This window comes from Arvicola amphibius, chromosome 3 (genome assembly GCF_903992535.2).
Source record: "Arvicola amphibius chromosome 3, mArvAmp1.2, whole genome shotgun sequence".
NCBI lineage: Eukaryota > Metazoa > Chordata > Mammalia > Rodentia > Cricetidae > Arvicola > Arvicola amphibius.
Genome location: NC_052049.1, coordinates 172,832,956 through 172,860,612, shown reverse-complemented (window position 1 = coordinate 172,860,612; position 27,657 = coordinate 172,832,956). Strand labels below are relative to the sequence as shown.

The 27,657-nt window shown below is 45.5% G+C and overlaps 1 pseudogene; it reads left to right on the top strand.

Moving 5' to 3' along the window:
- Positions 1-4,441: 4,441 nt before the first annotated feature.
- LOC119809471 lies at positions 4,442-7,262 on the top strand (annotated as a pseudogene).
- The last annotated feature ends 20,395 nt before the right edge of the window (positions 7,263-27,657 follow it).

Genomic DNA, 27,657 nt, shown 5'->3' with positions numbered 1-27,657 from the left:
TTTGGTTTTGAGACAGGGTTTCTTTAGCTTTGTAGCCTGTCCTGGAACTAGCTCTTGTAGAGCAGGCTGGCCTCGAACTCACAGAGATCCACCTGCCTCTGTCTCCTGAGTCCTGGAATTAAAGGCGTGTGCCACCACCGCCCAGCCTGTGACCAGTTTCTTAATCCCTGGACTGTGGTCACGCTTGAGCTCATAATGTCCCCTTTTTTCTTCTTTCTCATGCTAGGTGGCTCAACCATTCAAAAGCAAGCTAAGGAATTTAACACTGTACAGGGGTTGTAGCCATCTCCCCGCATTTGGCAGGAAGTTAGTGGCCAGTCCCGGTCATGGCTGAGTGTTGTCCCAGGAGCTGGACCTTCTTCACTGACCATCCCACTGGAGAGGGAGGCAAATGGTAATAAGTCACCACTGCTGGCTGCTCCCACACATGGGCACACCTCCTCGCATGGCTGCTCATCTCGTGGCTGGACATTAGCCCAGGGTATAGGTGTTCCTGCATGGCGGCCTGATACTAATGGCTAGACATCCCCACTCCTGCCAGAACAGCATAACAATTGGCAGTGACGGCGTATCTACATTTGTGATCGTATGTTGTCTTCTGCCAGGCACCCTTCCGTCTGGATATCTCCACAGCTCTCCAGGGTAAGGAATGTGACCATCGTGACTGGTCACCACACACTCGGTGGCTAAAATCGACAGAAATATGTTGTCATAATTGTGCGGACTGGAGTCTGAAACTAAGAGGTCTGTAGGTCTCAGTGCTCCAAAGCTCTGGGGGGAGCTTGTCTTGCCATAGCTAGCTTCTGGGGATCTCCAGCATTCTTTGGCTGGAGATCACACTCTCCAGTTCTGCAACTATATTCATGTCGCCTTCTCTTCGTTGTCTCTGCCTCCTCATGTGTGTGTGCCCATGGTGCATGTGCGCGCATACATGTGTGTGTTTATGTGCATGTGTGTGCACATGTGTGTGCGCATGCATGTGTGCACATGTTTGTGCGTATGTGCATGTGTGTTTGTGTGTGCATGTGTGTGTGTATGTGCATGCACACGTGTGTTTGTGCATGTGCGTGTGTGTGTGTGATATGTTTGTGCATGTCTATGTGGGTGCACATGCCCACACTTGCATAGAGGCCGGAGGAAGACATTGGGATACTGAGTATCCTGCTTTATCAACACTCGGCCTGATTCCCTTGAGATGGGGTCTCTCGCTGAACCTGGAGTTAGGCTAGCAGCTAACAAACCAGCAATCCTCCTGCTTCCAGTCCCTAGCACTGGAGTTGCAGGTATATATGACATATCTGGCTTTTCATGTGGCTTCCAGGGATTTGAACTCAGGTCTTCATGACTGGGCAGCAAGGGCTCTTTCCCACTAAACCATCTCCCCAGTTCTCCCTCTGCCTCCTTCATATAAGAAAATATGGGACTATATTTAGGTTACACCCAGACAAGCCAGGATAAACTCCTTTTTCTCACAAGACCTGGAAGTTAAACACATTCACAGATTCCAGGGAGTTGACAGGGAGAGATTTCAGAGGGCCAGTTTTTTTAGCCTACCACAAGGGCTATTTTTGAGCTGTCAAATGCAGCCTTAGAGGCAGTCGGATCCAGAGCTCCAGACAATGTTTTCCACCCTCCTCTCCTCCCGTCACATCTGCTCAGTCGGCAGTGACAGCAAGCCAGATGCACTTGAAATAGAGACACCTCTGGCACAGAGGCCTGGCTGTAAGAAAATGCAGCTAATCAGCAAACTTGGCCAAGCCGAGGCCACCCTCAGCTGTAGCTCCCTGTGGCAGATCGGGCAAGGCTCATGTCTGAAACTGATCCTAGGACTAAGGCCCAATGCCAAGAGGCAGGAAGGAGCCTATTGCAATCTCTTTCCCCAAAAGGGAAGGCAGACCGAGGGCTTTGCTCGTTGGCAGCGCCTGTCTAGGCATTTCCATTCAGAGCCTAGCTTAAGTGAGTCTGGCTGCAGCAGAGCCGACTGGGAAAACAGGGATTCCATATCCTGAACCCCAGGGCCCCGAGGGCCAGCATAGGCCTTGGCCGGGAGCCAGGAGGACAGCACACCTCAGCGGAGCAGCAGCAGGACACACATGTCCCGTGGGCTTGTGGGGGAAGCTGTGCTCCAGAGCCAGCCCCTGTGGATGACCAGAGCTGAGTGGAGGGGGCAGCAGCTGTGACTGCCACCCCTGTCCCCTGAGGCTGAGCATCAAGGCTTCCTTCCCTCTGCTGGCCACTCCCTGGGAGAAGCAGGCATGGCTTGGGAGTGGAGGAGGCAGCTGGGGTGGATACACAAGCAGGGTAGGACTGGAGGCCATGGGTTTGGGCTCCCAGCCTTCAAATCTTCTGTCCTCAGAAGCCGCTGAGCCCATCCCACCTCAGACTGTCACCCTCTGCTGGGCCAGCCTCCATGGCTGCTGCCAGAACTCAGCTTTGCTGGGTCTCTCACTGCCTTGGCATCTGTGACTCAACTCTCTTGTCAGCTGCCTCTCAGGCTCTTTGCTTCGTTATCTAGGCTTGAGGGCCCTTCATTTTCACCTGGCTCTCTCAGGTGAACACTCTAAAAGTCAGAGGGCTACCTCTCCCTGGGGTTTTTAAGGGGTTGGATCCCTGGAGAAGGCCTGGAGCAGCCGGGAACTGTATAGTGGAAGGCAGATCTTGCCGGGCTTTGCAACTGAGGGAAGACTCTCCAAGCCCCAAGCCTCTTCTGTGTGTGAGGGTGGTGGCGGTCTCCAGGCCAGGTGGGCATGTTTTTGGGTTCAAGGTTCAGTCTGATGCCCAACACCATGCTGCAAAGATTTAGTTCAAGACCTTTGAATTCTGTTTTATTTTGTTTTTTTTTTTAGGTTTATTTATGTGTATATATGTGTGTCTCCTTGTGTGTGTAGGACCAGAAGGGGGCATCAGAACCTCAGAAGTTGGAGTTATAAATGGTTGTGAAACAACTGATGTGGGTGCTAGAAACTGAACCCCCATTCTCTGGAAGAGCAGCAAGTACTCTGTACCACTGAGCCATCTCTCCAGCCCTCATTCGTTTAACTCATTTGTTACAGGTGTGTGTGTGTGCGTGTGTGCATACACAAGCGCAGTGCCCATGAAAGCCAGCAGAGGGTGTTGTAGCTCCCAAAGGTATAGGCAGAGAGTATCCTGATGTGGATGCTGGGAACTGAACTTGGGTCTTCTGTAAGAGCAGTACACACTCTAAAGCACTCAACCATCTTTCCCGGCCCTGGTTTACAGTTCTTAATATAGGCTCTGAGCAGGCTTTAAACTCATGCCCTTCCTGCCTCAGATTCATGAGTGCTGTGACTACAGGCACACTTCACCACACCCAGCTTGGGCCTACAGGCTTGACTAATTTCTTTGTCTGAGAGGTTCTCTTCTTTGGGCATTTTAGAATAGCACCCACTTCTTTTCCTCAAAGCAATGAGAAAGAGACCCTGTGCCATCACTGTGAGAACCGTGCCTGCTCTCACTGAATAGCTAAGGTGCCTGGAATTCCACAAGACAAGTCCCTGGAGAGTTCACTGGCATGGGGGGGTGGGCTGTTTAAAATTGGCTCTGGAGCGCTAAGCCAAGCACTCAGGGAGCTCAAGTGACTCATTCTTTCTGCTCTACAAATGATCCAAATACGAATTTGAAATGAAATTAGAATCTACGTTGGGGGGAGCATATAACCTTTGCAAACATCTGCTAACTCGGGTTTAGAGCCCGCTGGGGGCAGGGCAGAAGAGAAGGCTCCACCTGGTGAAACTCTCTCCCAGGGAGGTGGCACCTGCTATTGGAGTCACATGACATGTGTCAGGAAGGCAGGAAGCTACCATTTACCCAGCATATGCGTTTAAAGGAATCCCCAGGCCTGTGCTGGAGGGTGGAAAGGGTTTGGGTTTGTCCACAGTCAGCCCTGGGAACTGGACCTGAGCTGAGGCAGAGGATGCCCCTCAGGAGAGAGGTTCTGGTCTCACACTGGGGTCACATGACGCTTCTCAATTCTCATGAGCTCTTTGGAGCTCTCTTTGCCTTCAGTTCAGTGCCTCTGCAGCATTAACACGTTAACAGAGCAGTGACTGATGCCAATTCCCCAAAGAAGAGGCAAGAGGAGGGCTAGAGAGATGGCTCAAAGGTTAAGAGCATTGACTGCTCTTTCAGAGGTCCTGAGTTCAATTCCCAGCAACCACATGGTGGCTCATAGCCATCTATATTGAGATCTGGCGCCCTCTTCTGGCATGCAAGCATACATGGAAGGAATGTTGTATACATAATAAATAAATAAATCTTAAAAAAAAAAAAAGAGGCAAGAGGCAAGTAGGTATATCCTAATCTAATGGGGAGGGTATCTAGCTTCTTGCTTCTAGTTCTTCAAAGTACACAGTGTTTGATTAAACTGCTGGGCATGTACACACACACACACGGGGGGGGGGGGTTGAGAGAATAAATTAAAATGGCTAGGGACCTCAGAATCCCAAACACACCCAGGGTGAATTCCCTGGGATTTCTTTGGCCAGGGTACCCTTTATTTACTTTTCTTGCCTAAATGCTCTGGCTGTAAACTGTAGCGTTCTGTTGAGTCACAGTCAGCTTCTTTGCTTTACCCTCAGTTTAGAATTGGCACTGAAGAAGCCAGAAACACAAATAGTCAAGGACAAAAGCCACCCTCCCCCTCAGAGGCTTCTTTAGACAGAGCATCAGAAAAATGCAGCCCAAGATAAAACCATTAGGTATAACCCCTCAACTCCACTCAAATGCCCAACAGCCTACTGTGACCCACGTCATCCCAGGCAGAGTGGGCAGCGTAGATTTCTACCTTCCCCAGGTTGCAATAAAATCCTTCAGCTCTCCTGCCGGGATGGTCTCAAAGAAGATTCCTAGGTACCTGTGGATAGAAACTTTTTGCATGCAGGAAAATGAACATATTTACTATGTTGAGTCTTCCAGCTGGCATGCCTTGCCTCTTTTTATTTAGATCTCCAGTTTCTTCCATCTGTGTTTTGTAGTTTTTACCGTACAAGTTCTGTGGATGTTTTTCACTGTACTAAAGATATAAATGGCATTAAGATTTGGGGGAACCATTTGCTCATTCAATGTAAAAATAAAATTGACTTTTTGTTTGTCTTGCATCCTTGACTTTGATGAATTCACTTACTCGTTCTAGAAGTTTTTGTTTTATTTCTGTGTATCACATGGGATTTTCTGCATATGAAATTACATCATGCAAAGATGGTTTTCTTTTTCACATTATTGTAGGTAAGCTCTTTAACTTGTGCATTAGTGAATACGATCATACCTTCTTTGGCCTGTTAATATAGTGGATGGTTATTAGTTAGGTTTTAAATGTTGAACCCATGTGGAATAAAATAAGCTTGGCCACGTTATGTAATTATTTTTGTATGATGGGTTATATTTTTCTAAGGACTTTTGCAATCATGTACATGAAGATATAGTTTTCTTTTTGTTAAATTTCATTTTGGTATCAGTGCAATATTAGTCTCCTTGAAAACTTGGGGAGAGTTGTCTATTCTTCCATTTCCTAGAAGAGATTGTAGAAATTGGTTTTAATTACTTTAAGGATTTGTTAAAATTGGGAATTGAGTTTTTAAATTGTATATTTAATTTTTGTCACAGTATAGCACTGTTCATTTATCTATGTCATATGGAGAAAATTAAAATAGTTCGTATCTTGAGATATTGGTCCATTTCCTCTAAGTTGTCATATTTATGTGAGTAGAGGTGTTTCGGGAATGCTGTGTTATCTCTAGTATTTATAGGGTCAGTAGAGACAGCCGTTGTGTGTTCTATTTTTCCCCCTGAAGGGGCGCCAGCGTCATTGGTCTTTGCCTAGAGCCAAGTCTTTATTTCACCAGTTTTAGCATTTTTTGATTTATAATTTTATGGATTTCTGTTGAAATCTGCACCATTTCCTCCGTTTTATTTATTCTGCCCTTCCCCTACCTATTGATATGAGAGCTCAGAATATTGAGTGGTGGTGGCGCATGCAATCCCAGCACTCGGGAGGCAGAGGCAGGAGGATCTCTGTGAATTCGAGGTCAGCCTGGTCTACAGAGCGAGTTCCAGGACAGACCCCAAAGCTACACAGAGAAAACCCTGTCTTGAAAAACAAAACTACAAACAAACAAAAAAGGTATTCTAAAATTCCGCTCTCCCCACATCTTTGACAGCTTCACACGAATTCTGGTGTTATACAGTCACAGTTTATTGCCCAGGAAATCCCCTTGGATATATGAACATTTAGATTGTGCTACACGGGATCAGCAGGAGGACAGTGGAGGTAACATTGTCCTCTCACAGCTCCTCCAGGGATGTGACTTCAGTTTGTGCCTTTGTCACGGGTTCACTATGGTCACCTGATTAAGTGGGCATCTTCCAGGTGTCTTCTTTTCTCTCCTTGGTAAAAACAATACCAGAAGACAACGGATTTATTAAAAATATCTTTATCTCAACAAACTTGATATAGTAGGAATCATTGATTTCCTATATTATAGTTTATGTAATGAATTATTAGCATTTTAGTACTCAGAGTGTCCCCAGATGTGCTCAGTTCCTTCCACCTGACATCTGTATTATTTTGACACGTCTTCACTGTTGACAGCAGAACATGTTACAAGCTCATCCTGTACCTTTCTGCAACAGAACAGGAATTAGTCATCCTTTTTTATTTATTTTATATGCCTTGGTGTTTTGCCTGCATGTCTGTCTGTGTAAGGGTGTCAGATTCTCTGGAACTAGAGATACAGACAGTTGTGAGCTGCCATGTAGGTGCTAGGGAGCTGAACCCAGGTTCTCTGGAAGAACAGCCAGTGAGTGCTCTTGACCGCTGAGCCATCTCTCCAGCCCCAGAATTAGCCATTTCCCACAGGTCTTAGAGGCTTCAGAGTTATGTTAACTCTCAATCTTTTCTTGTATTGGAGTTTCTCTCTCCAGGTCTACCAGTATTTTGCCTTATAATTGTTAGTACGTCTCAGGCACTGTGGGTGGGTGGCCGGCCCATGAAGACTGAATGAGACAAGGCTGCTGAGGAGGTGGAGGGCCTCAGGACTCAGCCAAGTGATGAAGACGTTCTTTCACAGCCTCTCCCAGCAAGCCACTGTGAGCGACATAAGTACAGATTAGCCCAGTGCTGGACCTCAAAGGCAAGGCCAAGTGGGATTCATGGAATAAAATAGGCTGAAAGGAGTGTCCAAGGAGGTACCTTGAAAACCTATGTAGAAAAAGTAGAAGAGCTAAAGAAGAAATATGGAATATAAAAGACAGATTGGTTGAAGGGGGTATAAAGTAGCATAATTTCTGAAACCATCAGTCAGACTTTGGGCACGAACCGTTAACAAAGGACCATCAGTTGCTGTCAAGGTATCTGTAAGGGCAAGATGTTTTCAGGGACATCTGGACCTCATTGAATTCTTATGGTCCTGCTTCTTAGCTCCTTAATTGACTATTTCTAGGGTAGTCATTTAAATTCTGCTATCACAGCACATTCCTGGAACTGAGGTCAGCCTCCCAGTCACTATATGGCTTAAGATGAAGCCCCTTCTTTAAAATGGAGTCTGCAAAGTCAGGTCCCCATAGCATGGACAGGAGGCTCCCTATCTACCATACCTGGATGTTAAGGGAAATTCCCTGGGCAACTAGTTCCACCTCTAGCATAACCCCTTGCTTGAGGGAGAAGCACCTTCCTTAGCCTAGGGGTATAATTTCCCCTGGGGACAGGCTTAATCATCTTTCACTTGGACTGTTCTGTCACGGGTGTCTTCTGTGCAGTGTGCCTTAGAGCCTTCCAGAAACTCCTTAGCACATAATTTGGCTCTCTATCAGTTCTTTCCTTAGGAATGCCAGCTCAACAGAAATCCTGCCATATTTGTCTTCTGTAGAAGGAAATTCTCAGTACTCAGTAAAATCTGCTTCGTCATTTTTTAACACACACCCAAAAGAAAAATAACTTTTAAGTGCCATTAATGTGCTGTTTGGGTTTTGTCAACTTGACACAAACTTATACGTGTCTGTGAAGAGGGATCCTAACTGAAATAACACCTTCATAAGATTAACCTGTAGGCAAGTTTGTGGGGTATTATCTTTTCCAATGATTGATATAGGAGGACCCAGTCCACCCTGTGCAATCAGGATGAGCAAGTCATAGAGATCGAGCAACCAAGCAGTCATTCCTCCACAGCTTCTTTCTGCTTTAAATTCTGCCTCCAGGTTCCTGCCCTGACTTCCCTCAGTGATAATGTATGATCTGACAGGAGATGGTGAAATAAATCTTTTTCTCTCTAAGTTTTTTTGGCCATGGTGTTGCCATGGCAATAGAAACTCTAAGATGGAAATTGTTACCAGGAGGGGGATGTTGTTGCAAGAGACTTGACCATGCTGTCTTTTGAGGAAAGTGGAAGGCTTTGAAACTCCTCTGTATGCTGTGAACATGTTTTATTACCATTGGTTAATAAAGAAGTTGTTTGGCCTAAGGCCGTGCAGAATAGAACTAGGCAGAAAAACTAAACTGAATGCAGGGAGAAAGAAGGCAGAGTCAAGGAGATGCCATGTAGCTGCCGAAGGAGAGGGCACACTGGAACCTTACCAGTAGGCCACAGCCACATGGTGATACACAGATTGATAGAAATGGGTTAATTCAAGATATTAACTGCTAGCTAGGAATACGCTAGAGTCATTGGCCAACCAGTGTTGGAAATAATATAGTTTCTGTGTGATTATTCGGGCCTGGGTGACAGGGAAACAAACGAGCAGTTGCCTTCTGCATTGGGCTAGAAAAGTGGTTAAACTGCTCTAAGCAGAAGCCATGGACCATCCTACTAGAATCTTAGAAAGTAGTACCAAGAATGGTGTACATTGTGGAGGCCCAGCTCAAGAGGTTTCAGGGGGAGCAATATTACTTACAGGCTAGAGACTGTTCCTGTAATATTTGACAAACAAAATAAAACAAAAACAGGCTCCTAAGAACTTGCCTGAGGCTAATTAAAATGGACTGATTTCTTTTAGTGGAGATGATTTGAAGTGTGGAAGGCCAGCTTTGACAGACTTGAATGTTCCAGGGTAGGAGCATGAGAATTAGAATTATTAAACAAAAGGAACAGAGATGTAAAAGAAATAAGAGACAGAAACACAGAAAAGCATCGGGAAGGAAATTCAGTGAACACTGAATCTGCCTTATTTTCCACATGCTTATATATTTCACTCCAAAAGGGGAGGGAGGCAGCAACAGACTTAATTAATAGGAAATAAGGAATAGACTTGAATTCTCGATCTTTGGTCCAGGTGGAGTCCCACCTTGACACCCTAAATACTAATTAACTACACCCTAGGTCAGGAGTTCTCATTTGTAGCCACACCTGTTGTCAACAATTTTGAGAGAGCAAAAAATCAGCTCAAACTCTCTGACCTCCAGTCAAGGTGGAACAGGCTCACATTTGTGGACCCACACATTCAAGACCACCTAATATTGACCCTGCCGTGTTGTTATTGGTATTCATTCTCAGGTCTACAGTGAAAAGGACCAAGTAGGGGAAAAATCAAAGTGTACCTTTCGAAATTAAAAAGAGCACCAGGACTTAATGTTGCAGCCAGATTTGTCCTGAAAAAGATCAGATTAAGCATAGCCCTGATCTGCATTACAATAAAGAGAAGGGTGCCCTCAGGGCAAGACCTCTCCCACCCTAGCTTCTAACTCCAGACAGGAAAGGGACTCAGGAATTTTCTGTTCCTAGAAACAACAGACAAAAGCTACTGCAGTTGTAATTTAAGGGCTCAGACTTTGTCCCAAATTGGCAGCCCAGCCTGGCAATGTTGCCCATGTGGCGAGAGTCAAGAATGAAGGGGCTGTGGAATCTAATGCAGTTTCAGAGGGTAACCAAGGACGGGAAACATGCGGCAGGAGTGACTTCATAAGGGCCTTAGGTGGGCAAGAGGCCCTGCGAGGCTGTAGAAGTGAAGCCTCATTGGAGACCCTAAGACATTGGACATGCCACGGGCATAAGGCAGCTGCCAAAGAGAGCTACGTATAACTAGCAGAACCAGACCAAGGGAAAAGAACTGTATGTCGCAGGCAGCAAAGTTGGAAGTTGTAGGGGGCCAGCCATGATAAACTAAGAATGGGCAGGTCACCCAAAGGAAGTTCTCTACTTCTGACCATTATCACCTTCCATAGTAGAACTCAGCCATCTTAAATTTAATAGGAAACCTGAGTCTCAGTAGTTTACCCTGAGGCAATACCTGGTTGCAGGAGGAACCACAAACTGAGATTACCTGACCTTCACCCAAGAGCAGACCATTCAAAGGAAATGCCTAACATTCCAACTGCTGTAGATTGGATCACCTGACAGCACACATTCACCAGGACACCCCTAGACAAATGTCAGCCAATCAGGGGTCCTGAACCTCAGAAACCCTTCACCTCCACCTTTACTACTATAAAAACCCAATTCTAATTGAGCTCAGGACTCTCCGTTTATTCCAATATATTGGACATGCACAAAAATAAAGGCTCCTTGTTGGTTTTTGCGGGGACATCGGGGATTTGGGCATAACAGAAGGGTCGTGCATCTTAGCCCATGGCTATCAGAGGCAGAGAGAGCTGTGATCGGCCTTTTCCCTGCTGGGGTTGGTCTTGCTTTCAGTTAGGTCTCAAACCTAGGACAAACTAATGAATGGCTGAGATACCTGTGAACACATCAAAGTGAACTCTGGATACTAGGTTCTCCCAGCATCCCTCAGTCCCTACCTGGCACAGGGTAGGGCTGGCATACCCACCTTCTGTTATTCTTTTGGCCCTTTAAGGGGCAAGCTACGCCCACTCCCAGGGACCCCTGACCTCTCGCCGCCATCTTGGATTGCTCTCTTCCTGTCCTCTCTTGGCATGTGCACGTGTGTCTCTCCTCTCCTCTCCCCTCCTTTCCTCTCCCCTCCCCTCCCCTCCTCTTCTCTCTCTCTCTCTCTCTCTCTCTCTCTCTCTCTCTCTCCCCCCCTTTCCTCTCCATAACCCTCTAAATAAATATGCAACATGCTGTGTCTGTCCATGTCTCTGTCTCCTCTCCGCCAGCCCCCACCGCAAGCTGCTCAGTGGTTTGGCACCAGGACCGACTAGCACTTCCCGCTAGCAGCTCCCGACCCACGGGGCTCACACCCACCCGCTTGGGTGGCCCCCGGGGATCTTGCAGGGACCCACAGTCGTCTCTGCCTTAGGACTGGCTGCTCCCAGAGTCCACTGCCTGCCTACTGCCGCCTGGGACTTTATAGCATTTTTTTAAAAACACCACCTTCTACCTTGATCTCTCCAGCCTAGGGGCTGGGCTGCCCTTCTCCCAACTGCTCTTCCCTATATAATCCAGCCATTTTGGTTATGCTGGCTGTTATTCTTTTTTAAAAATATAAGGATGGGGGGAGAAGAACAGTCCCATGAGGGGTGGGGTGACCCCAGGCCTTAGCGAGTCCCCTGAGGCTTCTTTTGTGGGTCACCCTGGTGAGTGGGAAACTGAGGCGGGTAAGAGACAGATGATACGCAATACAGAGAGAGTTTGGGTATAGAGTTATTTAGTGGGTTATGGAGGGGAAAAGGAAGGGGAGAAGGGGGAAGAGAGAGAAGCAGAGAGAGATAGAAGGAGAGAGAGAGAGAGAGAGAGAGAGAGAGAGAGAGAGAGAGAGAGAGAGCAGAAGTTACCTCTTCAGGAGAGAGAAGGAAAGAGAGAGTACAGGCTGGAAGAGGCAGGAGACCCACTTGCCTTGGCGGAAGTGAGGGGCGTTGAGAGTGGGCGGGGCTTGTCTCTTAAAGGGACAGGGTCCTGGGTGATAGACCAGGCCAGCTGATCATAACACTGGCCCCTTTTTACCTTTTTGCCTCTTGGATTCTTGGCCACTGCTCTAGGTCTTCTGGCTCTTCCTTCCCCCATCCCCTCACATGGCCTGCTTGGTTTGTCGGCCATGTCCACTCAGGATTCTTTCACATGTCTCTGCCCCTGCCTCTGCCTCTAGCTTTATTCTCCCTCATATCTATACTAAAAACCTCAGTCCCGTAGGAGCAGTCACGTCGGCCTCGTATTGCTTTCATGGCCCCGTGTCTCCTTACTACGCCTCATTCTTTTGGAACAGTAACGCATATTCCGTGCTATTCTATGTTGAAAGTATGCAATCTACTTTTTGATTTTGCAGGAGCTTGTGTAGGAGGTCCTTCTGTTTGTGTGTTGCTTTCATTGGTTAATGAGTAAAGAAACTGCCTTGGCCTAGTTGATTGAACGGAACTTAGGTAGGCAGGGAAAATTAAACAGAATGCTGGGAGGAAGAAAGCAGAGCCAGAGAGAGACCATGGAGCCACCAGAACCAGACATACCGAATCTTTCCTAGTAAGCCACTGCCACATGGCAATACATAGATTAAGAGAAATGTGCTAAATCAAGGTGTAAGAGTTAGCCAATAAGATGTTAGGGCCAATAGGCCAAGCAGCGATTTAATGAACACAAGTTTCTGTGTGGTTATTTTGGGGCTAAGCTAACTGGGCAGCCGGGACAAACAAGTGGCCCTCTCCCCTACAACAAGCTTGCAGTGAAGAGATTGCCTTGGCTCTCTGAACTTCTGAACTGTATTGAAACTGAAGGATTATGGAGACTTTTGAAGTTGGGCTAAATGCAGTTTGCATTTATATTATATGACCATGAGAGCCAGGGAGTAGAATGTGGCTATTTGCATGAGAATGTGTCCTCCCACCCCAGGTTAGGACCTGTGAATACTTGGTCCCTAGTTGGTGGCACTGGTTGGGAGGTTCTGGTGTGCCTTGCATAGATCACTGGGCATGGGCTTTGAGGTTTAAAAGCCCTGTACTGTTCCCCAAGTGTTTCCTCTGCTTCCTGTTTGAAGCTCGCAGTGTGAACCCACAGCTGTTTCTAAGGCTGTGGCTTCCTGTTGTCACGCTTCCCAACCATGATGGTGGCAGATTCTGTCTCTCCGGAACCATACACCTAGATAAGCATTAGCCCTTTCATTCTGTTAATATAGCTTTGGTCACAGTGCTTTATCACAGCAAGAAGAAAGTAACACAGTTACTCTCTCTAGGGAGATGTGTCTAACCTTGGGAAGCATGGACGGGCCAGATGACAGATGTGACCAAGTGATAACTTGACTCAGGAATAGCCCTGCCCAGGAGACCACATATCCTGACAATTTGCTCCGTAGAAATGGAAGAACCAGGGGTTCCGGTGTTGGTCAAATGTGTGGTCCTCAGAAAGGAAGCACTGAAGAGAGGATTCCTGCCGTTGATGAGAGGGAGGATCTGAAAGAGATTCTTTAGGAACACCGGTGTGAGCCAGCAAGCCAGCTGAGCCAAGATGACTGGAAACAGACGGAACCAGAAATGCTATGAGATGCTGGGATGTGTGAAGAAGAAATGAAGCCAATAGCTACCGCCTGGGGACTAACTCAGACTCTTGGCAGCAAGAGCAGAACAGAGAGAGGGCCAGCACCTCAACTTCTCTCTCTCTCTCTGTTTGTTTGGTTTTTTGTCTGTTTATTTGTTTGTTTGAGACAGGGTTTTTCTGTCCTGAAACTATGGACCAGGCTGACCTCAAGCCCACAAAGATCCACCTGCCTCTGTCTCCCCGAGTGCTGGGATTTAAGGCATGCGCCACCACACACCAGCAAGAAATCTCTTTTTAAATAAGAATTATAAATGCACCCCAAATATTATTCATCGTAAGGGGGAAATGAAAGGCGGTGCTTTATTTGCAAAGACCCTGCAAGTTCCAGTGCGGCCTCCTGATAATCACTGGGCAATGGGCTCTAAAGCGATGAAAGCCTCAGGAAAAGGACAGGAAGTAGCTATGTATTCGCCCATTTGTGCTGCTACAGAAAAATAATACAAAGAATCTTTTATAAAGATTTTCTGCTCTTGAAGTTGGGAGATAGCTCTGTAGTGAAGTGCTTGCATTGTATACACAAAGACCTGAGTTCAATTTCTATAACCCATGTTAAAAAGCTGACCATGCCAAGTGTACCACAAGGACATGTGCTCAACTATGTTCATAACAGCACTGTTTGTCATAGCCAGAACCTGGAAGCAACCTAAATGCCCCTCGACCCAAGAATGGATAAGGAAAATGTGGTACATTGGTACATTTACACAATGGAGTACTACACAGCAGAAAAAAATAACGACAGCTTGAATTTTGCAGGAAAATGGATGGGTCTAGAAAACATCATATTGAGTGAGGTAACCCAGACCCAGAAAGACAAATATCATATGTACTCACTCATAAGTGTCTTTTAGACATAAAGCAAAGAAAAACCAGCCAATAATTCACAATCCCAGAGAATCTAGACAACAATGATGACCCTAAGAAAGACATACATGGATTTAATCTACATGGAAAGTAGAAAAAGACAAGATCTCCTGAGTAAATTGGGAGCATGAGGACCATGAGAAAGGGTATAAGGGGAGGGGAGAGGAAGGGAGGAGAGTGGAGAAAAATATATCTCAATAAAAACAATAGAAAAATTTAAAAAACAAAATCCACACTTGACTAATAAAGAAGACAGGTGCAATTATTCACATGGGGGAATGGGTAGGGAGGAGGAGAGGGACTTTTAGTCAAGGCATAAAGTCAATAATGTGTAAATTATATACAAAAAAAGCTGAGCACACACATGCCCAAAAGAGAACACCACTGTATCATCCTCACTACAAACCTCAGACTGTGCACACATTTTCATTTTTCATCTGTTCCCATGAGCTATAGGGTGGGTGCAGATTTTGCATTATTGGAAACTGCCAAAGCACAGCCCACAGTAGTAGTTTGGGGCACACTTCTGCCAACAGAACGGAAGACTGCTCTTACTTTCTGCCAGCGCCCCACTTGAGGCTGCCTGTTTCTTACCTCATTTCTCTAGGATGGACATATTTTCAGGAGCCATTCACGCATCTCCTTCTGCAAAGCACCTGCTATGCATTTTGTCATAGGCTCATTGTTTAGATCCACTGTATGACTGAGCTGAAATTCATGTATTGAAAGCCCTGTTGATATGTCTGATTGCACTAATTTTAATAATTTCTACTAGATCAAAATAACTAAGATTTTTCCATCTCTGTTCAATGAACCAGTGTCCTGATCTTGTAGCCCAACGTTGGGAATTTCTGTAGGAATGAATGGGATCCTATCCAACTCTTAGAAGCCATTCTGATTCCTGTATCACGGGTGCCCTTATGACATCATCACGGGCTCCCTTCCCTCACTCTTCCCGCCAGCCTCCTGGCAGGAAGAGTACAGACCTGAAATGATGGCTCCATCATAACCCCAGCCATGGGTGAATTTAAGGGGTGGCAGGCCTGGGAGATTTGAACCATCTGTCTCCAATCATGGGCTCTCAATGTAGTGTAAGTTTTAGGCTATTGAAGGTGGATTTCTAGTTAATCAGGAAATAAGTGCTGTGTCTAGAGGTGCTGGGGAACTGAGGAAACTGGGCATGTGTTTAAATGGTTATGTAACTGTTCGACTAATAACCCACTCACAGATTTCTCCTTTAATTCTGGTTATAGAAGGGGGATGGTTGCTGTGATATCGAAATTGAAAAAACCTACACAATCACTGAACTATCACAGCCAGCAACAGAAATAAAACCAAAAAAGGAAAAAAAGGCAATTCTTCCATCCTCTTCAAAGATAGTAGTGCCAGGCCTCAAGGTTAGAGATAGCCCTGATCTGCTGTATTTTTGACCTATGCCACCCAGACTTACGGTGGTTTTTCTCCGCAGGATGGTCATGGAATTTATGCTCCACACAGATCTGTGTGAGCAAGAGGTTGGGATGCTGACTCGGAGCAACCATCAGAAACCACTTTCCCTATCTAAGATGGGTTGGACGAGACTGAGAATAATGCCCTGTGAACTTGGGGGTGGGGTGTGAGATCTGTGTTTGGGGAACATATCTAAACAGAAGAACTCGTATATCCAGGTTTGAGTAAGAGTGTGGATATGATTAACTGAAGTTTAAGGTTTCAGAAGTAAAAGTGAGAAACAGATGAGGTCAGGACCCCAAGTTGTGTGAGAAGATAAGTTTAATATTAGGACATAACCAGGGGAGGGGGACACTGGTGACCGCAGTAGACAGGGGAAGGCAGAGAGGAAAGAATGCTAGCTTCCTGAAAATTCCTGCTAGGAAACCCCAGTCTCAGATTGTGGTCCTGCCCAGAAAGTGTCTATAAATTACAAGGCTCTTGCTCTAGACTGGCCAGCCAGGTTCATAGATACCTAAATGAGGGGCTGAAGGGATGGCTCAGTGGTTAAGAACACTGGCTGCTCTTCCAGGGGACCTGGGTTCAGTTTCCAGTACCCACATGGCAGCTCACGCTTGCCTGTTAATCCATTTCCTGGGGATCTGATGTCCTTTTCTGACTTCTGAGGACACCAGGCACACACATGGTATAAACATACATGCAGGCCCAACACTCATACATATAAAATTAAAAAAAAAACTTACCAGAATGAATGTAACACATGCTATAAATGGGGACATAGGGACTTAGGGCTAAGATGACATAAGGTGTCTTTGCCTGATACGGCAGAAAGGAAACTAGGCTCTGGTAGTAGAACCCTCCTTGCCTTTGTGGCTCACTTTGTTGCCCTGCCCAGTGCTCAAGAACTCGAGAGGCATCCATGGTTAGTGACGTAGGACCAGGGCATCATCTGAGAACACTGTGGAGAATATTATCTTCTTACTAGAGCTTTATTCTTTTCTCATGTAAATCTATATAATGTACCTTGATCACATACTCTTTTGCTCTCTCTTCTCTCTCTCTCTCTCTCTCTCTCTCTCTCTCGTGTGTGTGTGTGTGTGTGTGTGTGTGTGGGTGGGTGTGTGTGTGGGTGTGTGTGTGTGACTGCATGAGAAAGGACTGAGGAGGGGCTTATTTACATAGTTCAAGATGTAATTTATCAGTATCTATACCCTTGAAAACTGAAACCATTCTCACCTTACGCCCCACAACAGCCACATCGACAGCCTCCATCTAAGAAAGTACTGAAGGCCAGCAGAAAGATCCAGGCCTGGTGGCGAGGCACCCTGGTGCGACGCACACTGTTGAAGGCTGCCCTCAGTGCTTGGATCATTCAGTGCTGGTGGAGAAAGATACTGGCCAGAAAGCTGGAGAAGAGACGGCTGATAGTCCTGCACTTGATGGCACAAGAAACAAGGGCCTGTGTCATTATTCAGTCATGGGTCCGAATGGTACAAAGCCGCCAGCAGTATTGCCGTTTGCTTTATGCTGCCCATGTCATCCAGGTGTCATGGCGCTGGTATAACTGTCATACACGTGGCCTTTTCCAGGGTAGCTATGAACTTACAGGGAACCAACTAAGTCTTCAGCTTGACATCTTTCTGGGATCCCAGATTTGTCGAATATCAGACTGCATACCCTTTCCAATAAAGAACTGATCAGGTCTTCTAACAGACGGCGCTGGGTCTTTGTTACACAACCCACTTGGCATCCTTGTCTAGCAGCAAGTCTGCACAAGGACTGCAGACACCAAGCACCACACAAGCTTGCTCTGACAGCAGCAGCACGTGTCTAAGCTCCCAGGACGGAGGATGTCAGAGCCCTGGACCACAACAGTGCCTGTGTCTGCTTAGCAGTGACTGCATGGCTGGAGAGTTGAGATAAAGTCACCACGAATACTGCTAGACGCCCGCTCCTCTTAACCGGTCAATATGCCACTGTCTCACCATCCTCTGAGGTCTCCCCACCTACTTAGAACAAACCTGACAGCCCTGCCCATGTCCACAACCATACATGGTGTAGCCACATCCTTCAGACTCTCCCAGTGTCCTCTTGGACACTCGGCCAGGCGTTAAGTGTCTCACACAGAGTGTGCCAGCCTTGTTCCCGTTCAGAATGTGGAGCTTGTCTCCTGGTGCCCTAGGGCAGTGTTCTCAAGCTGTGGGTCTTGACCCCTTTGGGGGTCACATATCATATATTTACATTATAATTCATAACAGTAGCAAAATCACAGTTACAGAGTGGCAAGGAAGGTGAGTGTGCTGGTGCATGCCTTTAGTCCAAGCATTCAGGAAGCAGAGGCAGGTGGATCTCTGAGTTCAAGGCCAGCCTGGCCCACAGAGCAAGTTTCAGGATTGCAACTATAGATCATCCTTGTACATCAATACTGCAAAACATTCCAATGTGTGTATAGATCACAATTTTATGCTCATCGCTTGATAGGCAGACTGTTTGCATTTGGGCTCTTAGAAATAATGTCACTATGAACAGTTAGCATTTTACAATCCCACCAGCCACAGGATTGTAAAACTAAAGGTTTATGAATGGTGGCCATTTGTAGTGTATCTATTTGAACGAATGCCTGCCTATTCAAGTATTTGAAAATTACTTTAATTGGGTTGCACTTACCTTTAACAGTCACAATAAGCATTTCTTTAGCACTTGAATATACAACTCATGATTCTACAGAGGACCTGGATTTGTGGCTCCACCATGGACAGAACCCTGCTCTCTGGGAACAGCTTCCTCGCTGCTCCGGAACAATTCTCTCAGAGCCAGTCAGCTCAGTAAGCACGTTTGTCTCAGCTCATCTGAACTGCCCTCTCTTTAGATGTCTCTCTACTCCTACTGCTCTTCCTCTCTGTTCTTCTTCCTCTTCATCCTTACTAAGTAGAGGATGCCAGTCATGGGGAATGTCAGAGCAAACCACAGCTTCATCGGCGGCACACGCCTCAAACTGGCTTAGGCCCACTTCAGTTACCTAAAGAGATGTCTGTGAAAGGAAATTCTCAGTTATTTTGATGTGGGTCACACCCTCTTCCCCAGTCTCTTGTAAGTCTCCGTGCAACAAGGAAGATTGCAATGTCACATGTAATGCTGGGCAGTTCCCTCTGCTTTTCCTCAGTTCTGAGAAACTTGACATTCAACACAAAATGAGATCCTTAATTTCTAAAGCACTGTGTATTGTATCTTACAAATACGTAATTTTTCTGTATTTGCCTGTTTCAAAATGACTATGATCCTATTTAGTGAAAATTTTTAAAAAATTTAGATTTATTTTTATGTGTATAGGTATTTTGCCTGGATGTATATCTGTGCACATGTGTCCAATGCCTTTAGATGGATGCTGGGAACCAAACTCAGATCCTTTGCAAGGGCAGCAAGGGCTCTTAACTGCTGAGCTGTCTGTCCAGTACGTAATGAAATGGTTTAAACCTTCTGACATTTCTGACAAATCTTTCCAAATCAAGTTCTATATGAAATCTTTTGATCTCAAACTAATTTTCAATTAGCTTCTGGCCCCAGAAAGTGTCTTCAATGATTTGTAAAAGATAGCAGCCGGAGAAAGGCTCAGCAGTTAGGAGCACTTGCCACTCTTGCAGAGGACCTGGGTTTGATTCCCAATACCCATACGGTGGCTCACAACCACCGTCAGCTCCATTCTGGGGAATCTGACACCCTCTTCTTGCCCATGAAGTACTGCATACATATGGTACTGTATGCATGTATATTGTATACATACAGACAAGCATTCAGACACATAACTTTTTGCAAAATAAGTATATAAAATATTTGAAAAAGAATTGAACTAGTGAGGCTTGATGTTACATTCTGTGAGAATCATTGCCAAATAAGCAACACTAAGCCTGCTTTAGATTACACTGGATGAGCGTGACATTGAAATGAGTGTTCTAGAAACCTGAGATGCCCCGACATGTTATCAATAATAACTCTCATTAAATGTTGGAATGCTGTAGACCACAGAAATAGAAAGAGTTCTGGTTAGGAGACCAGCAGACAATAGCAGACACTGGGGAAGGCTGGAGAACAGCCATTCAGGTGGGTGGTCCCTGAATACTTTAGCTGGTGCAGGCAACTGTAAACTTAATACTGCAGGAGGGCAAATCCAGTAATGTACCCCTCCCTCCCTCCCTCCCTCCCTCCCTCCCTCCCTCCCTCCCTCCCTCCCTCCCAAGAGCAGGCACAGGACCCACAATTTAACACAGGAAGGTTCAGAAAACCTGTGCTCTGTTTTTTGTTCTGGTTTGAATTTTGGTTCTGAGACAGGGTTTCTCTGTGTAGCGCTGACTGTCCTGGAACTCACTCTGCAAAACAGCCTGGCTTTGAACTCAGAGATCTGCGGTATCTTTGAGTGTTGGAATTAAAGGTTTGTGCCACAATGCCCGACTGCACTGTGCTTCTGTACTGGGAGTTTTAAGGAACAGAACAATCGGAGGGACTTCTTGGCACTGGATGATCAGCACTTTGTGCTTATATCCCAGCATTCAACAGAGCAGTGGCGAGATGCCACTTCAGAAAGACCCCTTCTGTAAAGGGTCGTGACTTTGGGAGCAGGGGAGGGGCACAGGAGGAGCGATTGGAATTATTTAAATGCAGTGCTTATATATAAAGTTCTCAAAAAGATAATAAGTATATAAATAAACTACAATTATTCAGCCACAAATAAGGCTGCACTTCTGGGTTCTAGAGCCATCACATAAAGACAAGCCCTCAAGCAGACGTGCCTGAATGTTAAAGGTCCCCGTGTGACCTACATGTGCGCATGCGTGATTACATACACGTGTGACTCAGCTAAGCCCTTGTGCGCATGTGTGAGCCCCGTCATCTATGTCATCTGCCTATGACATAGCCACGTCAACCCCTGTGCACATGCGCTAGGCAAGTTTTAAAAGCTGGGTACACCATCTCTGCACACAGATTCCCCAGGCCTGTACACACGCCCTCTAATAAATTCCTAAGTGGGTTTGTTGCGTGTTTTGTGGTTCCTTCTCACTCGCGCCAGGTAAGTTCATAGACCTCCTTCTTGTCAGTGGCCCAGCAGAACCAGATCACAGTCTTGAGGAACAGAACTGCGAGACTCCAGGAAAGAAACTTTGAATAAGAGGTAAGAATTTGGTGAGCTGGAAACCTGGTCAGAGCCAAAGTCGGGAAGGAAACACACAGGCTCCAAGCAGCCTGAATTTGGGAAGGATTACACAGAAGCAATGCCGTTGGATAATCTTTTTTGCACTATGAAGCTGCATCTCTGCCAAGGCACCTTCTGATTGGTTTAATAAGGAGCTGAATGGCCAATAGGCAGGAGAGGATAGGCGGGGCTTCCAGGGAAAGAGAGGAACTATGGGAAGAAGAGAGGTGGGGTTCTATAGCCGGACATGGAGGAAGTGGGACATACAGTATGGAGGAGAGGTAACGAGCCACGTGGAAGAGTGTAGAGTAATACAGAGGGCTAATTTAAGTTTTAAGAGCTTGTTGGGAATATGCCTAAGCTAAGGTCAAGCTTTCATACTTAACAGAAAGTCTCCATGCCATTATTTGGATTATGGTGGTCCAAAGAAAGTCTCACTATAGAGCAGGGCTTGCATCCTCATCTGGACTCCAGAAGGATGTGTCCAGATCTGAGGGGCCACCTGTGAAGCACCACCCATGGTCCAGATCAAAATCTGTAACCTCAGCTCTCAAAAGAAGATCCACTGTGAAAACATAGTGATTGGAATGAGGTGTACGTGTGTATGAAACTGCCAGAGGACAAATTTAATCAAATATTAAAATAAAAAAGAAAGTACAGTAATAGCCGTATAAAAACAATTGCTGCTCTAGTGCCAACCATTTAGGGATTAACGGGACCTGAAACTACCGCCAACTGACATATTCACAAAGGAATGCCTGAGGGGAGACAGATTTCTGGGTGTCAGGAACCTCCTCCTCCCTTCCTCCTCTCTCCTCCCTCTCCTCCCCCTTTCTCCACCTATTCCTCCTCCCTGTTCTCCTCTCCCCTCCTCCTCTTCCTCCTCCCTCTTCTCTTCCTCCCTCTTCTCCTCTTCCCTCCTTCTCTTCCTCCCCCCTTCTCCTCCTCTTTGTTTTTTCTCATTCTTCTGTCTTCATTTTCCACTCCCAATGAGCATAGTCTGGCCTGGTTTATAGGGTCTCTGTGCCATAGCTTCCCAAGAGAAAGCACTCTTCTATGCTGAGTGATCACTCCTTTCTTTCCACCTTTGGACAAAAGTTCCTCAGCTCTTATTAATAACATCTCTCCTCTACTTACGTTCTGCTCCTCTCCCTTTTCCTCTATGACTCAATACTAATCACTAGTCTTACTGTGTTTTTGTCCCTTCCCATTTTCTGTCCTCAGTAAAGTAAATGTCCAAGAGAACACAACAGATGGATGACATAAGGAAATCAACACAAGATATGAAAATAACACTCGATAAAGAGAAGCAGTATAGAAAATACAGGTGAAATTCTGGAAATCAATGTTGTAATAAGTCAAATGAAAGTTTCACCAATAGAATGGGTCACAAGCAGGACAGAGTGTAAGGGCTTGAAGAAGCAGAATATCCAGTCAATGACGAAGATAAATAAAAATATGCAAATGAAACATACAAGATTTATGGGACACTATGACATGACCAAGTTCATGAATGGTGGACACAGAAGAAAATTTTAATGCCCAATGTGTAAAAGACATTTTCAATTAAGTTGTAAGAGAAAGTCTCCCAAGGCTTGGAAAGAGATGCTCATCCAAGTTCTAAAGGCATTTACAGCACAAGATCCCAGAAAAGTGCAGTACAAATCACATTATAGTTAAAATGCTAAATACAAGGAACAAATAAGATATACTAAAAACTGCAAGAGAAAACCACTAAGCCACATATAAAGGTGGGTGCATCAGAGTAAGAGAATTCTCAATAGAAAATTGGAATAGGCAGGTTTGGAATGATGTATTTCTTTTTTTTTTTTTTTTTTTTTTTTTTGGTTTTTCGAGACAGGGTTTCTCTGCAGCTTTTTTTTTAGAGCCTGTCCTGGAACTAGCTCTTGTAGACCAGGCTGGCCTCGAACTCACAGAGATCCACCTGCCTCTGCCTCCCGAGTGCTGGGATTAAAGGCATGCGCCACCACCGCCCGGCTTGGAATGATGTATTTCAAGTTGTGAGAGGACACGGCTGCCAGCCTAGACTACTGCAACCAGTAACACTGTCGTCAGGAGCAACAAACCCATGACCAGCAAGCCAGACCTCCCGAAGATACTGGAAGACATCCTCCAGACCAAAGAGAAAAACAAATCCAGGAGACTGCAGGAAAGAATGATGGAGGAGGGTCATCTGTCTATGTGTTACTTTCATTGGTTAATAAAGAAACTGCCTTGGCCCTTTAATAGGACAGAAAATTAGGTAGGCAGAGTAGACAGAACAGAATTGTGAGAGAAAGAAAGCAGAGTCAGGCAGATGCCTCAGGCAGTCGCCATGCCTCTCTTCTCTGAAACAGACGCAGGTTAAGATCTCTCCTGGTAAGCCACCACCTTGTGGTGCTACACAGAAATATGGGTTAAAGCAAGATGTGAGAATTAGCCAATAAGAGGCTGAAACTAATGGGCCAGGCAGTGTTTAAAAAAATACAATTTGTGTGTTGTTATTTCGGGGCATAAGCTAGCCAGGCGGCCGGGAAGTGGCCCGCCGCTCATTCTGCAAAAGAATAAGCCATACACAACAGTAGTTAAGCAAAAAAAGGAACAAAAACCAAACACCACAAAAACCAACACCACGGCAGGAATTAATACATAACTTTTAATACTAACCCTGAATATCAGTGTTCTCAGTTTCCACAGTCAAAAAACACTGCTAGCAAACTGGATTTTAAAACAGAACCTATGGACCTTAGGAATTAGTACCATAAGTTAAAGTGCTCTCCCTAAAAGCCCAAGGACCTGAGTTTGATCTCCAGGATCCATGTTTAAAAATACAAAACAAACAAAAACAAGCAAACCATGGGCTTGGAGCAGCCATCTCTTAATCATGAGATCAGCCAGGGCTACAGAGTGAGACTCTGCCTCAGAAAGAAAGAAAGAAAGAAAGAAAGAAAGAAAGAAAGAAAGAAAGAAAGAAAGAAAGAAAGAAAGGAAGGAAGAAACAAAGAAAGAAACAAAGAAAGAAACAAAGAAAAAAGAAAGAAAGAAGGAAGGAAGAAGAGAAGAGTGAAGCCTTTGCTGCTTGCTCTGACTAAACAGACAGTATTTTGTTTACAATCAAGCAGGAATTAGAAATAAAGCAAAGCATAAACCTGCAGGAAGGAGGGACTCGCTTTTCTGATAACAAAATGCTGAATGGTGGTTGTGCCTCCTGCTAACGGGAACTGAGAGAACTGACCAAATGGCTTAAAAATTTTCTTCATGGGTGAACTAGAGTAAAATGTGTGCGTGCTCATGTGTGTGTGCGCGCATGTATGCACGTGTATGTGTGTGGTGTGCATGTGTTTGGAGGCAAGAGGTCAACTTCAGGTATCCTCAGGAATTCTTCACTGTGTGTTTGAGACAGGGTCTCTCACTGACTGGAACTATCCAAGTAGGTAAGGCTGACTGAAGGGATCTGCTGTCTTACAATGCCTTCCCAGGGCTGGCATTTCAAGGCAGTGCCACCACACTTAGCTTTTTCACATGGGTTGTGGAGATGGAAATAGCATCCTAATACCTGTAGGCCAAACACTTTAAACTGTGCTATTCCCAGGCAATTATTTTAAAATTTCTGGCCTGTGATCTAAAAAAAATCCAGAGACTCCAGTCTGCCGTTTAGGGTTGCCCAACACCCTTATCGTTCAACATACGTTCCAGGCACCCTGTGCTCCCTAAAAACTATTCAACCCTTCAACTTCATGCTGATTGGTCCGTCCTGAAATAATCTCTGCCACTCCCCCACAGTCCCACATAATCCTACACCAGCTTCCCACAAACTCTAAGTGCATCCCTCAGTTTACCCCCGGACAGTTTCTCAGAGGGTTCAGAACCAGGGTCTGATGCCTTACTCACAAACCCTTCTGCTCAAAACTCTCCTTCAGGTGGAATTTCCAGAGCCAGGAACAGGCAGAGATAGGGCCCTGCTTTTGCCAAAGTGGCTGCCCTTGACCTGCCTCCGGCGAGGGTAGAGAAAGACAGAACAGCCAAAGGTGCCTGTGCCTTAAGTAGGCCCTAATGGTTTTCAGGCCTGCAAGTGTCTTGGGGAAGCTGATAACATGGGTGCCCTACAGATAGTCCAGGATGCAATGAAGATGCGCCTGATTCTTACCTCTGTCCTCCACTGTCTTATAGAGATTTTATAGCTCATGCATATAAACACAAACAGCAGCCCCATTGTCCTTTATATCTGATGTGTTTCCTTTGTGCTTTTCCAGGGCAGTACAGAAACAAGCTCTTTCTGCAGCTTCATGAAGCTCTTGATTTGATTCGTTGCCAAACTCCTCTGGAACCACCACACACTACGGTATTCTGCTCTGCTTCTTTGTGCTATTTTAAGACACTACCCCGTATATCCTTAGTTTAGCTGTGTATGCTCATCTGATTTCTCTTGCCTGTGGATTAGATTTGTCATTCCAGACACAAAGAATCATGGGGCTGATAATCTTTTATACTTGGCATCTTCATTTAACAGAGTTTGAGACTGTTCTAGATTATTGTGTATCTGTGTGCTCATTGTGACTTCTGGGGCTTATTTGGGGATTGTTGCATGACTAGCCTACTTTCTTATCTAGTCATCTGTACTGATAGACAGGTGGACGGTTTCCACTTTTGATCTATTAACTAAGAAAACTCTAAGTTTGTGGGCTGTGTGCTACTTGGTGGCAGCATGGCCCCATAGTTTCCCAGAGTGGGGGCAGTAAGTGTGACACTTGCTTGTACCTCTGTCCTGAGGCTAGGCTCTTCAGAAGCTGAGCAGGGTAGAGCCTGCCGCCCAAACAAAGGCAGAGATCCTAACCACGCCACTTAGCAGTTTAAAGGCTCATGTGATCAAAATTAGATTACAGATACACAATAGAGAAAGATTCAGATGGGAAAAAAACTCTAAACAGGTTTAAGTGTTCAGCAGCAGGACCTCCCAAAAGAGTCCTTTGTGCCTCCAGCATAAACCAGGAGGCCACATCTTAAAGGAGCCATGTGTCTGCTTGCACTAACAAACAGGGCCCACCTGAGGAAAGATAGTCACCAAGAAGCCACACTTGATTTCAATTTTTTGTGGTTTTAAAACCCTTTTTTAAGCTTTCTCAGGTGCTATGTGGCTATACATGGCCCTGGACACTGGTCGCCATATGTAGGTAGAGTTTTTCTGTCCCAACTGCCTGCTCCCAAATAACTAACACAGAGACTTATGATTACTTATAAACGCTTGGCCAATAGCTCAGACTTATTACTAACTAACTCTTACAACTTAGCCCATTTCTATTAATCTATGTGCTACCTAAAGGCTTGTGGCTTTTACCTCTATCCCATTTTGTGTGTTCAATTCATTCTCTGGCTGGCTGGCAACTACTCTGACTCTGGTTTTTCTCATCCCATCATTCTCAGTCTGGCTTTCCCACCTAACTTTATCCTGTTCAGCTATTTTCCAGTTAGCTTGTTTATTAAACCAATCATAGTGACATATATTCATTCACACAGTGTACAGAATGATTATTCCACAGCAGAGATCTGCCTACCTCTGCCTCCTGAGTACTGGGACTAAAGGTGCACATTACTATGCCCTAAAATATTTTGTCTGTTTGTTTTCAAGACAGAGTTCCTCTGAATAGTCCTGGCTGTCCTGGAACTCACTTTGTAGACTAGGCTGACCTCAAACTTAAAAATATCTATCTGCGGGGCTGGAGAGATGGCTCAGTGGTTAAGGGCATTGCCTGCTCTATCAAAGGTCCTGAGTTCAATTCCCAGCAACCACATGGTGGCTCGCAACCATCTATAATGGGGTCTGGTGCCCTCTTCTGGCCTGCAGGCATACATGTAGACAGAATATTGTATACAAAATAAATAAATATTTAAAAAAATATCTGTCTGCCTCTTCTACCCAAGTGCCACACACCCAGTTTTTTGTTGTTGGTTTGTTTGGTTTTTGTTAGATAGTTTCCTATATCCTAGACTAGCCTCAAACTTATTACATTCAAGTTGCTGGATATAGCTGAGGATGGCCTTGAGTTCCTGATCCTTCTGTCTCTACGTCCTGCATGCTGGGATTACGAGTATGCATACCCACATCGTTTATACAATGCTGAGGATTGAACCCAGAGCTTCATGCTTGCTTGGTGACTTACTACAACCTCAACCCATGTGTATACACTTTGAAGATACGTTTTCATTTTTCACGTTTGTGCAGGATTGTTGCCTTAAGTTGGAGGGTGGGTGTGTATTTAGTGCTATTGGAGCCTGCCGGACCATCTTCACAGTAGTTCAAGTCACACTTCTGCCAACAGGGTAGAAGAACTATTACCTTCTGTCTCCACACTTTGGGAATTTCTGTTGGAATGAATGGGATCCTACCCAACTCTTAGAAGCCATTCTGATTCCTGTATCACGGGTGCCCTTATGACATCATCACGGGCTCCCTTCCCTGACTCTTCCTCGCAGCTTCCTGGCAGGAGGAGTACAGACCTGAGATGATGGCTCCATCATAACCCCAGCCATGGGGGAACTTAATGGATTGCAGACCTGGGAGATTTGAACCATCTGTCTCCAAACATGGGCTGTCTATGTGGGGTAAGTTATAGGCTGTAGAAGTCGACTGCTTTCTAATTAATCAGGATATGAGGCTGTGTCTAAGAAAACTGGGCATATGCTAAAACAGTTACATAGCCACTCAAAGGATACCCACTAACAGTTTTCCCCTTAACT